The sequence below is a fragment of the Falco peregrinus genome, chromosome 5 (assembly GCF_023634155.1).
Source record: "Falco peregrinus isolate bFalPer1 chromosome 5, bFalPer1.pri, whole genome shotgun sequence".
Lineage (NCBI taxonomy): Eukaryota > Metazoa > Chordata > Aves > Falconiformes > Falconidae > Falco > Falco peregrinus.
In genome coordinates this window covers 26,620,706-26,633,614 of record NC_073725.1, presented here as the reverse complement: position 1 = coordinate 26,633,614, position 12,909 = coordinate 26,620,706, and the positions used below count along the sequence as shown (strand labels likewise).

Genomic DNA, 12,909 nt, shown 5'->3' with positions numbered 1-12,909 from the left:
ATGCAAGTAGTTTCACTGATTTAGCTTAATACCTGGGTATTCTCCAATTAGAAATTCAATAGGAATTAAACGATATGATTATCCCTTCTCTTTCAAGAGACATTGTGTGAAATATAACCATTTGAAAATCAAACATAATTTGGCCCAAGTACCAGAAAACAGGTAACATATAGTGTGGAATGGTTCAGACTATCGTATATCCATGGAAATGGCAAGAACTTATCAAAGCCTCACCTGTATCTAGATGAAAGTTAATTTAAGATTAGGATCCCAAGTGAATTTTCAATAGATTCTGCTGAATGACATCATGTGCCAATACTGTTCCAAATACCAGATGCCTTGTCAAATTAAATTGCACGGAAACAAGGCACTCCAATATTTGAAAATTTGTATTAGTAGACCAATTCATCACCTATTACATCAGCAGTATCAGAATAGTTCATTGAGAAGTAAAATTCTGATGTACAGATTCATTGGAATCTAAGACTTGAACTGAGGTATCCAAGTTACGATGCTTACTATCCTAAACTCCTTTTAAAGTCAGTAAGAAAAATGAAACAGGCACTTTCAAAAGCAGCTTAGTTCCTCAGATGGTGCCTTACTTTCTGTCGACCAGGGCAGTTTACAGAAAGATTTCTAAAGATGCCCAGTGTTAGACAGATGAATACAAGCCTTACGAAGTTAAAATCTTTGTTCTTCACTGGGGCCTCTTACTGTATGCATTATCTTGACCAAGCCATATTACACACAATAATTAATACATACAACATGTGAGGCATTATGAACATTTGTTTGGGATAAAAAACCTCAAGTGCAATGAAAATTCAGGAACTTTGCCTATTCCGAATATTTTTTTGATTCTTAAACTGAAACCATATACAATTAGAAGTGTTCCAGATTAATGTTCACATCACATATTGATGTTGGTGTTCAAATTCAGAGAGGAAAGAAACCTGGAAAGCCTTATAACAGTCACCAAAATAAAAAGAATATTTATTTTTCTTAGACAAACATGAAAAAACAGTCATATTACAGTTTTTTCAGTTCAACTGTTTTCCTTGAAATAAACACTTACACAGAGACACTCACAAGTATTGTTCCCAAATAGTAAGTAATCCTTCAAAATAAATAAAAGCTAAAATTGAAAACTTGAAATAATTTTTCATTGAACTTCAAATTTCTCTACTGAAATTTCCACTGAAATCAGTAGAACAGCAGATTTTTCACAAACAGTTAAAAGCTTTCAAAAATTGTAATATAAGGTCTTTCAAATCTTAAAGATATAAAAATATCTTTCTGAAGCTCTAATAGTTCAACAGTCTGTATCCAACCATTCTGGCTATCCAGTCCTCAGCTCAGCAGGTCACTTCATCCCCCAGCTCTCAAATCAACCCAATACTCACTTGAGTTCAGCCTCAACATTGTATGTTTATGCAGTCTTTTGGTTTCCAGTTCACTGCCACTCATAAGCAGTCGAATCTGCTCCTTCAGGAGCCATAGTAGTTTTCCTCTTTCTTCCCTACACCTTGGGAGGGTATCAGGTGAGTCTGGTTTTCTCCTGTCTAGTTCCAAAGCTGTAGGGAAGCAGAGGAAATGACTGAAAGCATCTGTCTTAGAATTTATGTAAGGGAAAGGAGAAGACAGAAAAAAGACCTTCCTTTGAGAACTTTGTGGAAGCTGCTAAAAGGAAAGGGAAGATGACCCAAGTGCTTTTTTTCATGGCAAGATCTAACTGGCAGCTCTTGCCCAGAAAGTGAGAAAGCAACCCCAGAGCTGAGATTTAGAGGAGTCTGAAATGCCTGTAATTACTGGAGAATGTCTTCTAGCCAGGAAGGCTTCCAGGAACGGATCATCTGGAGCATTACCTTAATGACACGTAGGAGCACTCCTTACCTTAAAGTCACAGTAAGAAAGACTGAGCTTTATTTATTTTCCTTTGTATTCTTATCAAAATGCAAAATAGGTTTTTAAACAAGTCTTTATCTCTGATCTAGATTATTTTATTAATGCTGTTCTGTTCCACAAGAATTGTTTGTATTGGTTGTAGATAATGGGGTCATCTGTACATTTTTATTATAGCAAGAAGCATACAAAGTGTAATTGCAGCCAATTTCTGAGGGAAAGTTGAACTGCAATAATACACTTTTTCACATTTTTAGGAAAAATTACTTACTTTTAGACAACTTGAAGTGTTCCTGTCAGCTTGGTGTGACAGCTGCAAAAAAAGGATGAAACAACAGAATATTGGATTATGACAATTTCCACACAAATGTAGAACAGAAAATAACAGATTAGGTAGCATTTCTGCAGGAAAGGATTATGTGTAATGGTGCATAATCAGAAACTAAACAGGAGTAAAACATGCTACAATGTTGCCCCAAGCCCCGTACATGTTTGCATACATATTATAAGACAGATGCAATATTATCTGTTTGCAGAAGTGATGTGATATCAGGGGGAATCCAGCATCGAAGTTTTGACAGTACACTTTTAAGAAAGATGGAGAGAGTTCAGAGGAAAGTGGCAGAAATTGTTAGTTTAAGAACATAAATTACAAGGAAAGATGCATAGAATTGTGTCTGGTTAATTGGAGGAAATGGAAATTGATGGAGAAAGTGGTAACATGCTGCTGCAAAAATGAAGCAATAACCTGTTTTTCATATCTGGAGTACAAGCGAAGATATAATGGGTTAATTAAAAAAGTTAATTTAAAAAAAAAGTAGATTAAGGAGATATATAAGGGCAAAGAGCCTTGTAGAAAATACGGTGAAGCACCGGCAGACATTTCCTGGAGCGGGTGTGGAGTCTCCATTGGCAATATCTATGACCACATTGGACAGAGCTCCTTCTCCCAAATAATTTAACATCACCAGCCAGACTAACATAAGATATACACAAAAGTAACAAAACCTTATTGGAACTACATAGCCAGAATCAATCTCATTGAACGAGCAAAGTTCCTGCCTCACATGCAGTCATGCAAACCAGAAGTAAATGTGGTACTTCATGGAATTAGAGTGGTAATGTAATGCAAGTTGGGTGAATCAGGACCAATCATCTTGGCAGTACAAATTGCGGTTCTATCTTCAATTTCTGTAACACTATCACAATTCCAACATGAAAAGTCATCAAACATCAGCTGTTAGTTTCCCCTCAGGTCTTATGTGCACCTTCAAAACCTCTCTCATACCTCTGCACAAGCTCTCTTGCAGCAACCCTAGAATTCTCCAGCACCAGTTCCAGAGACTTAGCAGTCCTCAGTCAACCAGCCACATCATTTTAAGTTCCGCAAGAGTAGAGACTCCTAAAAGGCAAATTTAAGTCTGCTAGTGATTTCTTTTCTCAGTTACCATTGAAGCCTGGTAGAAACAATCTGGAGATTACCAAAGATCCATAGACCTTATTTTGAAAGCCGTTTCTTTGAATCAAAGTGAAAGAGATTACCACTTCTATTCGCAGCTGAAACTAGCAAGTAATCAGGGATTATTAATTGAGTATATTCCTTCAGTCTTGCCTTCTATTGGCAGTGTTCCGAATTATTTATCTCCTTTACCATTAGTTTTATAACTATGAAGAACTTATTTGACCCAAATCTTGTTTTATAGTTTATTTGATATTTTGTTTTGGTAAACAGCTGAAAAAAATGGTAACCAATGTTATCACTTGAATATTTTTTATAATTTAAATTTATTAAATAAATTATAATAAGCTTTAGACCTAGGATAAAGTCTCACATTTGTTATGATTATTTTTTTTAAAGTAATAACAGGATCTTACAGAATGCAGGATTTTTGATTTCTTTACACATACGTCTGTTTTATTGCAGTTTATAAACGAGCAACCCTATTTCAGTTTATGAAGGGGAAAAAAAAGTACAGTTAACAAATGTCTGCCTTTTTTCTTTAAAATTGACCTGGGCCAAGGGTCCTCCTAGGTGGGCTATACTCAGTCTGACCGCAGCAGCTGAAGGTACCAGCTCCCCAGGCTGCCTGTCTGAATCTCTGTTTCAGGTCACCGACAAGGTAAAAGAGCAGCGGAGGGGAATCCGTGACATGCTTTCACTGCGCCCTTTCATATCCCACTGCATTCACACAAACTGCCAGGGAAATTGGGTGCTGAAGAGTAGTGTCTGACCTGGGGAAGAGTGAGGAGGAAGTAAACATTAGCTCCTGCCAGCTCTGGGAGGACAGCAGTGGAGTCAGGCGGTGGGGCCAGACAGCTGAGGTCATTCCCATCTTCGACAGGCAGCTGTGTGCTTCAGGGTGCAGCGGTCACAGCCCTCAGATCCTGCAGACGCCACTGGCAGTTGGCGCTCTATCAAGCTGCTCTTAACAGTTGCCTTCTATTATGTGTCCGAATATTAAGCCTGGTTTAGATAGAAATTATCTACACCGACACCAACTAAACCATAGGCAAACTTTAAACACAGTCAAGCCCTTAAACAATCTACCTTAGAATATTAATTTCAATATACTTAAAGCAGACTGCAAGGGGAAAACAAACCTGTTTGTTTGGTGGGGGAGAAGCACTGACCACAAAGCAGAAAAGCTGAAAGAAATAAAAAGGCCTATTTATAGAAGTTGCCAACTAGTTGGGTTTTTTTTTTTTCCTTGAAATCATTTTCCTGGAATTTTTTGTATAATATTTTCATTTTACTGATGAGTGGGAGGAAACAGAACAAAGCAAGAGAAGCAGGCAGCCTGTTTTTTAAATGACTGTTTATATTTGTCCTTCTTGGACTCCTTTCCCAAAACATACCACAAAGAACATTCCTTCTCCCGGTCATGTCTCTTTTCCTCTCTTTTACTTTTTCTAGTGCCTTCCATAAGGCTAGGATAGTATTTTGTGGACATGAGAATCATAAAGAGGAGGAAGGAATTCACCAGTATAAAATTAAACAGGGACATGACAAACTTGGCTTCGATTTCTACTTTTGCAACAGATTTTCCCTGACACATTTGTTGAGCCATTTAATTTCTCTTCTATGGTTTCCCATCTGTAAAATGTGGATACTCATTCTGTTTTCCCAGAAGGGTTCTGCCAAACAGAGCTACTTTCTGCTGTGTATGGCTAATGACACAATCACAATAACATCTAATCCAGGAGAAATGTCCTCCTTTTTTTTTCCTTTTTTAAAAAGTCCCCCCTCCTCCCACCCCACAGCTTCTGGAGAGATTCACTTGCGTTGACCTTCATGAAAAGAAGTATTATAGGAAAAGAACTCTCCCAGTCACGTGCTGGAGTACAATTGTGATAGCTTATCACCACTTGAAACCACACTGGGTTCCCTTGCTTCATATGGGCACTATTAAATTTACAGATTGGCAAGGCCAAAATTTTATCACCAAATAGGATGTATTTAAGTGATTCTTTCAACAAAATAGTGGCAATGTACATCCCAAAGATACAGACAAATGCCTGCTGGGCAACAGCTACATGTTGTGTTCCTAGCAGTATGTAAGAATGAATGTTCCAGCCCTGTTTATCAAACACAACACAGTGTGCCTGAAGTCCAAGAGTGACTCCAGATATAATGAAACTGGACAGCCAGGAAGACCGTAAGGTCATTTGCTCGTTTGGAAAGGAGTCTAGGAGACTGGCAAGGACAGAGTAAATTTAAAATTTAACAGTAACATGAAACTCCAGAATCAAAACCCAATTTGGGCACAAATTAAGAAATACGTTAGACTGGATTATGTAGCACCTAAAGATATCAAACCTCAGATTCAACCCACACAGAGAATTCAAATCTGATGAATAGGCTGTGACAGTGGGATGTGGGAAGCCAGGATGAAAAGCAATGGATACTTTTTCCTAGCTGTGCCATAGGGTTTATTTAGATATACATCATTGTTGCAAACTTTTTTGCAAAGTCATTAGATTCCTATAGCGACTATGGCAAGTATGTTCTCTAACTGCACATTTACTCATAGATACCAAACGTCCCAAATTATACTTTTAAATTTCTTCTTGCACTGTATATATATATAAGATCATTATGAAGATATTTATATGGAGCCTTGGGAGAGCTCACTAAAAGAAATAATTTTTCCCAGTATCCAGAACTATAATTACATCAAAAAGGTTTTATATGACCTTTAAGAAACTTGTGAAAGGCAGACATTCTATTTTTTCTCAAATTAAGTTTGCTATTTCCCACCATGTCACCAGAAAGTAATGTTACACCAAACAGGCTGAGGTAATGTCATGTATGACTGAACCATAACAGCATTCACTTAGCCTGATGCAATGCTGAAGAAGGCAAATTTATCACATTTTCATTGTCTGGGTATTGTGTCCTAAACTTAACATCAGCATTAAAAATACAATGTGAATGAGACAAAAAAGGAGGAAATTAAAGCGCTTATACTGAAACAGTCCATCTGATTCTTTTTCATCTTTTTGTTCCTTGTCTGCCTTTGATGCGGTGTTGTGTATAACTATTTAGTTAACTCAGTCCTGTTAGGGCAAAAAATCAGCATGAAATAAATTCATTTCTTAGGTAGGAAATTTTCTCAGTTGTTAACATTTTACAATTTTCTGGATACTGTTTCACTAGCAAGAAATTACATTGTATACTTCTATTGGGGAAAAAACAGAGTTGCTGATACTCATCCTCCTTCTTCCCATTTTGTTTTTATATAGGATCAACTATTTTCCAGTCACCGTGATGACAATGTTCCTGAAGCATTAGCAGTGGAAGATACCATTTCAATGCGAAGCTACAAACCCATAACTATAGGAAACCATTCCCATTTTACAGAGCAGTGAACAAAACAAATATATTGGGCCTCTTCAAGCATATTTTTACTTTCTTAAAAGTTGATTTATAACTTTAAATTAGATTCTTCTTTAGATCCCAGCTAGGCAGGGTATGCCATGCCTGAGGATCAGCAGTCCAATCTTGCAATGCAATTTAGTGATGCTTTTGCTTTTAATAGAACTTATCTTCCTGTTTGCCTTCCCTTCACTTCCCTCAAAAGCAAAATAAAAAATCCTGTGACACTACTAAAGTCAGAGAGTTCCATCCATCAATGCCAAAACAGACATCTTCCAAACTAATGGTCTTCAGTTTGCAACTGCCCAATGGAGGGCTTTTCAATGCATATACCCTTGTCATATGGAAGACCTGGTGGTTAGTGCTAGGTTACCTGGCCTCTAATCCCTTCATTTCTTAAACTCTGTGATGGGTATGAATCACTAGAGTTAGGTTATCTTTTAAATGGAAGAGAGCAGACAATTGTAGTAACACTGCACTGAAAAAATTGTGCTTCTACTTTTTATTTGGCCCAGGTGAAGGGCTGGAGTATTTGTGCAGATGATCAAACAGTCTACAGAGTGCTAAGAAATCACCATTCCTTATCTGAGAAAGAGAAGATGGCTGTATCATCTCTTAGTCTGTTGCAATCTGAAGGAAAATAATGTTCATTAATCTGCAAGGTAAAGAGATCAGTGGCTGTGTAAGCTTGAACATGTAATGAAACTCAGCAGCATGAATACATTAACAACAGTGAAAGTACCAGGAGAAACACAAGAATGCAAGGGATATGGATTCCACATCCTCATTGCTGTTTGATTAACTTTTAAGTATTAATTCACTGAAGATCTTACAGTGGATGTGGTTGCAACTGACTTTTACTGGCTAATTGAAAGTCTTTCCAAAAATCTGATAAACTTAGCCATTCTTTCTCTTTACAGCTTGTGCATAAAGTACTTAGACTATGTGGGGTAACAATATTTGAGTCTATGAACTTTGGCCAAATTAATTGATGTAACTGCTTTCAAATACTTGCAATTCATACAACCATGCAACTAATCACACAAGTCAAATGACATTTGTCTGTTCCTGAAGCCAAAGTTTTTCAAAAATAGCTTTGCAGAAAGTAAAATATTGTTTCTTCAGAAAAATTCCATATAAATATTTTTGACAAATACTTTTAAGGAAAAAAATTTATTTAAAAAAAAATATTAAAAACTTATACCATTTGGATGAAAGGACAGAACTCCATTTTACAGAGAAGAAAATCAAATTACTACAACTGAAAGCTTTGATTGAAATTTTTCAATTCAGTCATAGTCATAAATGGACAAACGTGCTTTCTGTTTCTCTGAATGTCATCAAACATTGCTTTATAGAAGTCACTGTGAAAGAAATGTTGGCAATATTACCAAATGCATATTTTTTGTGTGAACAGCTAATTGTCATGTTTACCTTCAGTCTCCACTAAGCCACCATATAACCTCACATTGTCTACCCATACACCATCATCTTGCCAGCATCTCTCCTTCTCTCATACTTCCCTACTCAACATTATCTTCTGCCTCCTGGATCCTCACTGTAATATTTAGACCACTACCCACAGTGATACTGTGTTGCAGTACCCTCAAAACTAGCTGGCTGCAACAAGGCTTTTATCATCCCATACCAGGTTAAATTTAATAAGTAGTTAGCACACCTTGACCTGGCACAGCCACCAATCCCCCACAAGGTTTCTAAGGTTCATCTACTGTCTGTGCTGTTTCTTCATTCTCTTCAGGCCAGGCCACCCTGCTTCTTGCCTCTGCTGCATCCTTCTCCTTGTCTCTCCTCCCTCTACTTCTTCCAGGTGTCTCTTCATTAGTTGCTCCCCTTCCATACCCCTTAGAGCTATTTAACTACTTAGAAGGAACCAGCCACAGCTGCACATTATCCACATCAGCCAGCCCACCGCCCTTGAAGCCAGCCCACAGCTGTATATTATCAATGTTAATTAACCCAGCTTCATTCCTCTACAATACTGGTCACTGTAGGTGGGCATAAGAGCCTTCTGCATAACTGTGGGCTGTCACTGACCATTCCATCATGAAGTATGCACTACAGTTGGGCAGCACATGTGTCCCAGATGCAGCTGACTGCTTAATGCATGCTTAACTCCTGGACAAGGAGTCTGAACTTTGCAAGTAGCTCGCTGTGTATCCCTATTACTTACTAAGCTAGGCACTCTCCGCATTGCAGCAGCTGTAGAAATCACACAGCACACGGTACACCTTAGCCACTGCTGGGCAGGAAGAGTGAAGTCTTTCACCCAGTTTTGGGTAGACCTGGTGTATGAGAATGGGTAAGTAAAATCTCAGTGTATTATTATGTGCCATCTACATACCTTTCATTCACACAGCTAGTTAATCTGCAAAAAAATTGAAATACAGATTGATCTGACCTAATTTTGTCTTTACAGTCTTAGCTGTGCTTCATAATTTCTTTTGGATAATTTTAAGTTGCTCATTTAATGGTTTGCTTTAATATCTTTTATTAAAGTGAGTCTGCCTGAGTGATTATTCCCTGGTTTCTTTTATTTTTTTCTTGCTTTAAAAAAATGAATACTATAGTTGCTTTTACCAGCTATCTGTGACCACATTAATTTTCTATTAGCCCACAGAAGTAGTTACGGAGGTTTCCAAATTACATTGACTTGTTTAAGCATGCTCCAGAGGTTTACTCTGGGAAGTGTTAAGGTCTATATATCCATATCCTTTTAACATGCAAAGACAAAAGCAAAAAATAAACAAAACAAAAGGATGGGCCACCTCTACCTTCTGTACATCATATTGTGTTTTATTTTCTTTCCTATTGAGTAATGGGTCCCTCTCTATATATATTTTGTCTACTAGTGAAGTTACAGAACCTTCATTTGTTGCCTTTTCTGGCCTTCTCTAATGAAATTTACTCTTTTTCTCATTTTGATTGTGCTATTTTGTCATGATCATCATTAGTCAGTTTTAAAAAAAATATCCACGTTTTGAAGTCCATAATAAAAGCTTTCCAACAGTATACATCATATCTTTTCTCGTATTAGAATAGCTTGCCATTATGATCTTCCAGTGATTGATGGTATGGGAGAGCAGTGAAGATGTGTTGGGTTTGCCTGGCAAGGTGTTGGTGGCACAGTAGCCACCCCAGTAGCCTGATGGAGCCCGTGCCCACCGGCCCCGGGGGGGACCCCGGGGCTGAGCCCACCAGGCGCGGGGGCAGCGCCTCTTTCACGGCACGTTAAGGAGGGGAAAAAGAAAAGTTCTGCACCAGCGGGTGGGAGGAGTGAGGCCATGGCGGAGCCGCAGCCCTGCAGCCTCCAGAGCAGGGCTGGGCCGCAGGGGGCCGGGGGGGCGCCCGGCGCCGCAGCAGAGGCTCCCCCCAGCCCGCAGGGAGCCCCCGGCGGGGCGGGCGGCGCCCCCGGCCCATGGAGCCCCCGGGGGAGCAGCCCCCCCCGCACCCGGGGCAGGGGGTGCCCCAGGGGTCCGTCACCCGCGGGCAGCCCGCGCTGGAGCCGCCGGCTCCGGGCAGAGCCTGTGGCCCCACGGAGAGAGGGGCCCGGGCCGGGGCAGTACCGGAGCAGGGCCGGGAACCCCGGGCCCGGGCCGAGCGCCCCTCGGGGAGAGGGGCAGAGTGTGAGGGGGAAAGAGTGGCAGAAGAAAGGTGTGACAGACTGGCTGTAACACCCATTGCCTGTCCCCTGCCCACTCTGGGGAGTGAAGTTGAACCTGCAAAAAAAGGGGAGGGGGGGAAAGGTGGGTTTTTAAATTTTTTTTTTTTTTTTTTGGGGGGGGGGCGGTTGACTTCTCATTATCTCACTCTGATTTGAATGGCAATAAATCACAGTAATTTCCCCAAGTCGAGTCTGTTTTGCCTGTGACAGCAACTGCTGGGCCACCTCCAGGCCCTCCCCCAGACCCAGGAGCATCCCGTGGTGTTCCCCCTCCCCAGCTGAGGGGGCGCTGCTGGGCACCTGGTGTCCAGCAGGGGCAAAACACCATAGAGTTGCCACAGTGGGGGTGTTGGGGTGCAGTAGGGACAGGATCACAAAATAGTTCAGGCTAGAAAGAACCTCTGGAGGTCATCTGGTCCAGCCTCCATACTCAAGCAGGACCACCTGAAACGAATTGCCCAGGACTGTATCCAGATGACTTGTAAACATGTGCTGAGCATGTGCTTGGTCACCCTCAGAGAAAAAAAAAAAGCCCCAAAACCAACACCTTCTTCCTTATGTCCAGAGAGAACCTTCTGTATTTCAGATTGCGTCCATTGTCTCTGGTCATTAGTAAAACAATAGCACAGCTAGCAGGATTAGTGAGGTGCACAGGAGCTGGTTGCCAGATCCAACCAAAAGTATAGGTTGTAAGGCAATATCATGGTGATGAGGTATGTCCTAGGCCAAGCTAGGAAGTCAACCCACAGATCAGGTTCAGTGATCACCAGGCAGGTCCACGGTGTCAAAACAGGACTGAGGTCAAGATAGGAGCCCCTACTCACCAGTTGAGACCTGGATCAAGAGGCACCATATCTAAGCAGGGGTATGTCTGCACTGGAAACAAGTAGTTCTGGCCTTAGTCTTAGCTCCAGCTTCCAAACACAGCCTAAACAGAGACTGAAAGCCTCTGCCTGAGCTTAAATAGATCTCCTGGCCCCATGGGTGTGGATGGAGGTCCAAGGTGAGGTTTATCAGGGCCATTAAGGTTTATTAGTGTGCTCAGAGTCCTGACAGGTGCCACTCATCATCCATCTAATCCTTATATTATTTTCTCCCATTTGCTGTATTGAGTCTGCTGTTCTGAGGTTGCCCTTCTTCCTTAACTAGAGGAGCAAAGTTGTTTGTGTTATCATTATTTGGATAACTACTGACCAAATCATTTTCGATCATAAACCTTTTCTAATCCTTTCTCTGTCATAAATGCTGGAAAAGGACCCTGCCAAAAATCAGAAATATTGCAGTTTCCTGAATAACTATACCTGCTAACTATCAGATGAGCCCAGAAGACTGTCACCACCCAGTCAGTGAATGCAGATTACTGTGCACAGGTCTCCAGCTGTTGGTTTGTCACATGGAGATCATATTAATATGTATTAAAATGAATGATGTGCACTGTACCAAGACTATTACATGGTAAGGTAAGTTATAGGTGCCTGCTGCCCTCAGCAGCTGGGGACTTTCTGGGATTCTTTCTGTTTGAATGCTGGAGTCTAGCCTAGGGACCTGGGTGTCTCTTGCCCAAGCTGATGGATGTGCCTGCTGCTTTCTCACTTGCAGCAAAACCGAGCATGTGTCCTGGAGATACACACGGGACATAGACATGGCTGGTCACACAGACTGCCTCAGACAAGGTGTTGCTTTCAACAGCATCTACCTATGGCACCCATTTTAAAAGAGGCACAGACATCCACATCACTTTTTTTCCTCTTTGGCTGGCAGAAACAGAAGGGCACTAGTGCAGGCACACAAACACCCTCTAGGTTCACAAGCAGACATCCATTTGCAGGTTCCTGAAGTACTGGCATGGTCTGCCTGTATGCCCAGTACCCCTGCCTGGATCCTGGCCCTCTTACCTGCTCCAGAGGTCCCCTACTCATGACTGGTTTGGCGTGGTGATCACCAGCAAATATGCAGCACTCACACACTTGTCCCACAGGCATCTCACGCTTACAGGTTCCCCCCAGATACCAACATGGCACTTCTGCCCAGCCTGGATCCACACGCTCTATGCACCAGCTTACCCAGCTTGAAATTTGCCAGGAAATATACACACACGCCCCGTGCCCACCTGGTTTGGGGAAGACACAGATGTTTGGTCCACTCACAGCAGCCAGCAGCAGGTACTTGGGCTGACTCATGGTCCCACTCAAGCTGCCAGCACTGAGCCCTAAATTTGCCTCACTCACCCCAGTCCCCCCAGCAGCTGGTTTTCAGGACACACTCTATTTTCCACCCCAGTGGCTGGAACTTCAAGACCCTTCCACCTGCTCCATTAGCTGATGCTGAGCCCTCACTCACTGTAGTAGCTGATACCACAACCCCTGGGCACCTACACCCCAGCCTGACTGCAGTAACTGGCATCAATCCCACTGATATTGTTTCCCCATGTAGCTGGCACTCAGGGCAC

At 41.4% G+C, this 12,909-nt stretch overlaps 1 long non-coding RNA gene across 1 annotated transcript; it reads right to left on the bottom strand.

Moving 5' to 3' along the window:
• Nucleotides 1–701: 701 nt before the first annotated feature.
• LOC114013128 (uncharacterized) lies at nt 702–4,066 on the bottom strand. The gene is made up of 4 exons (XR_003555989.2): nt 3,914–4,066; nt 3,191–3,304; nt 2,174–2,215; nt 702–1,574 (listed from the first exon to the last, which is right to left on the bottom strand). It is a non-coding gene; the product is annotated as an uncharacterized LOC114013128 (long non-coding RNA).
• Between the last annotated feature and the right edge of the window lie 8,843 nt (nt 4,067–12,909).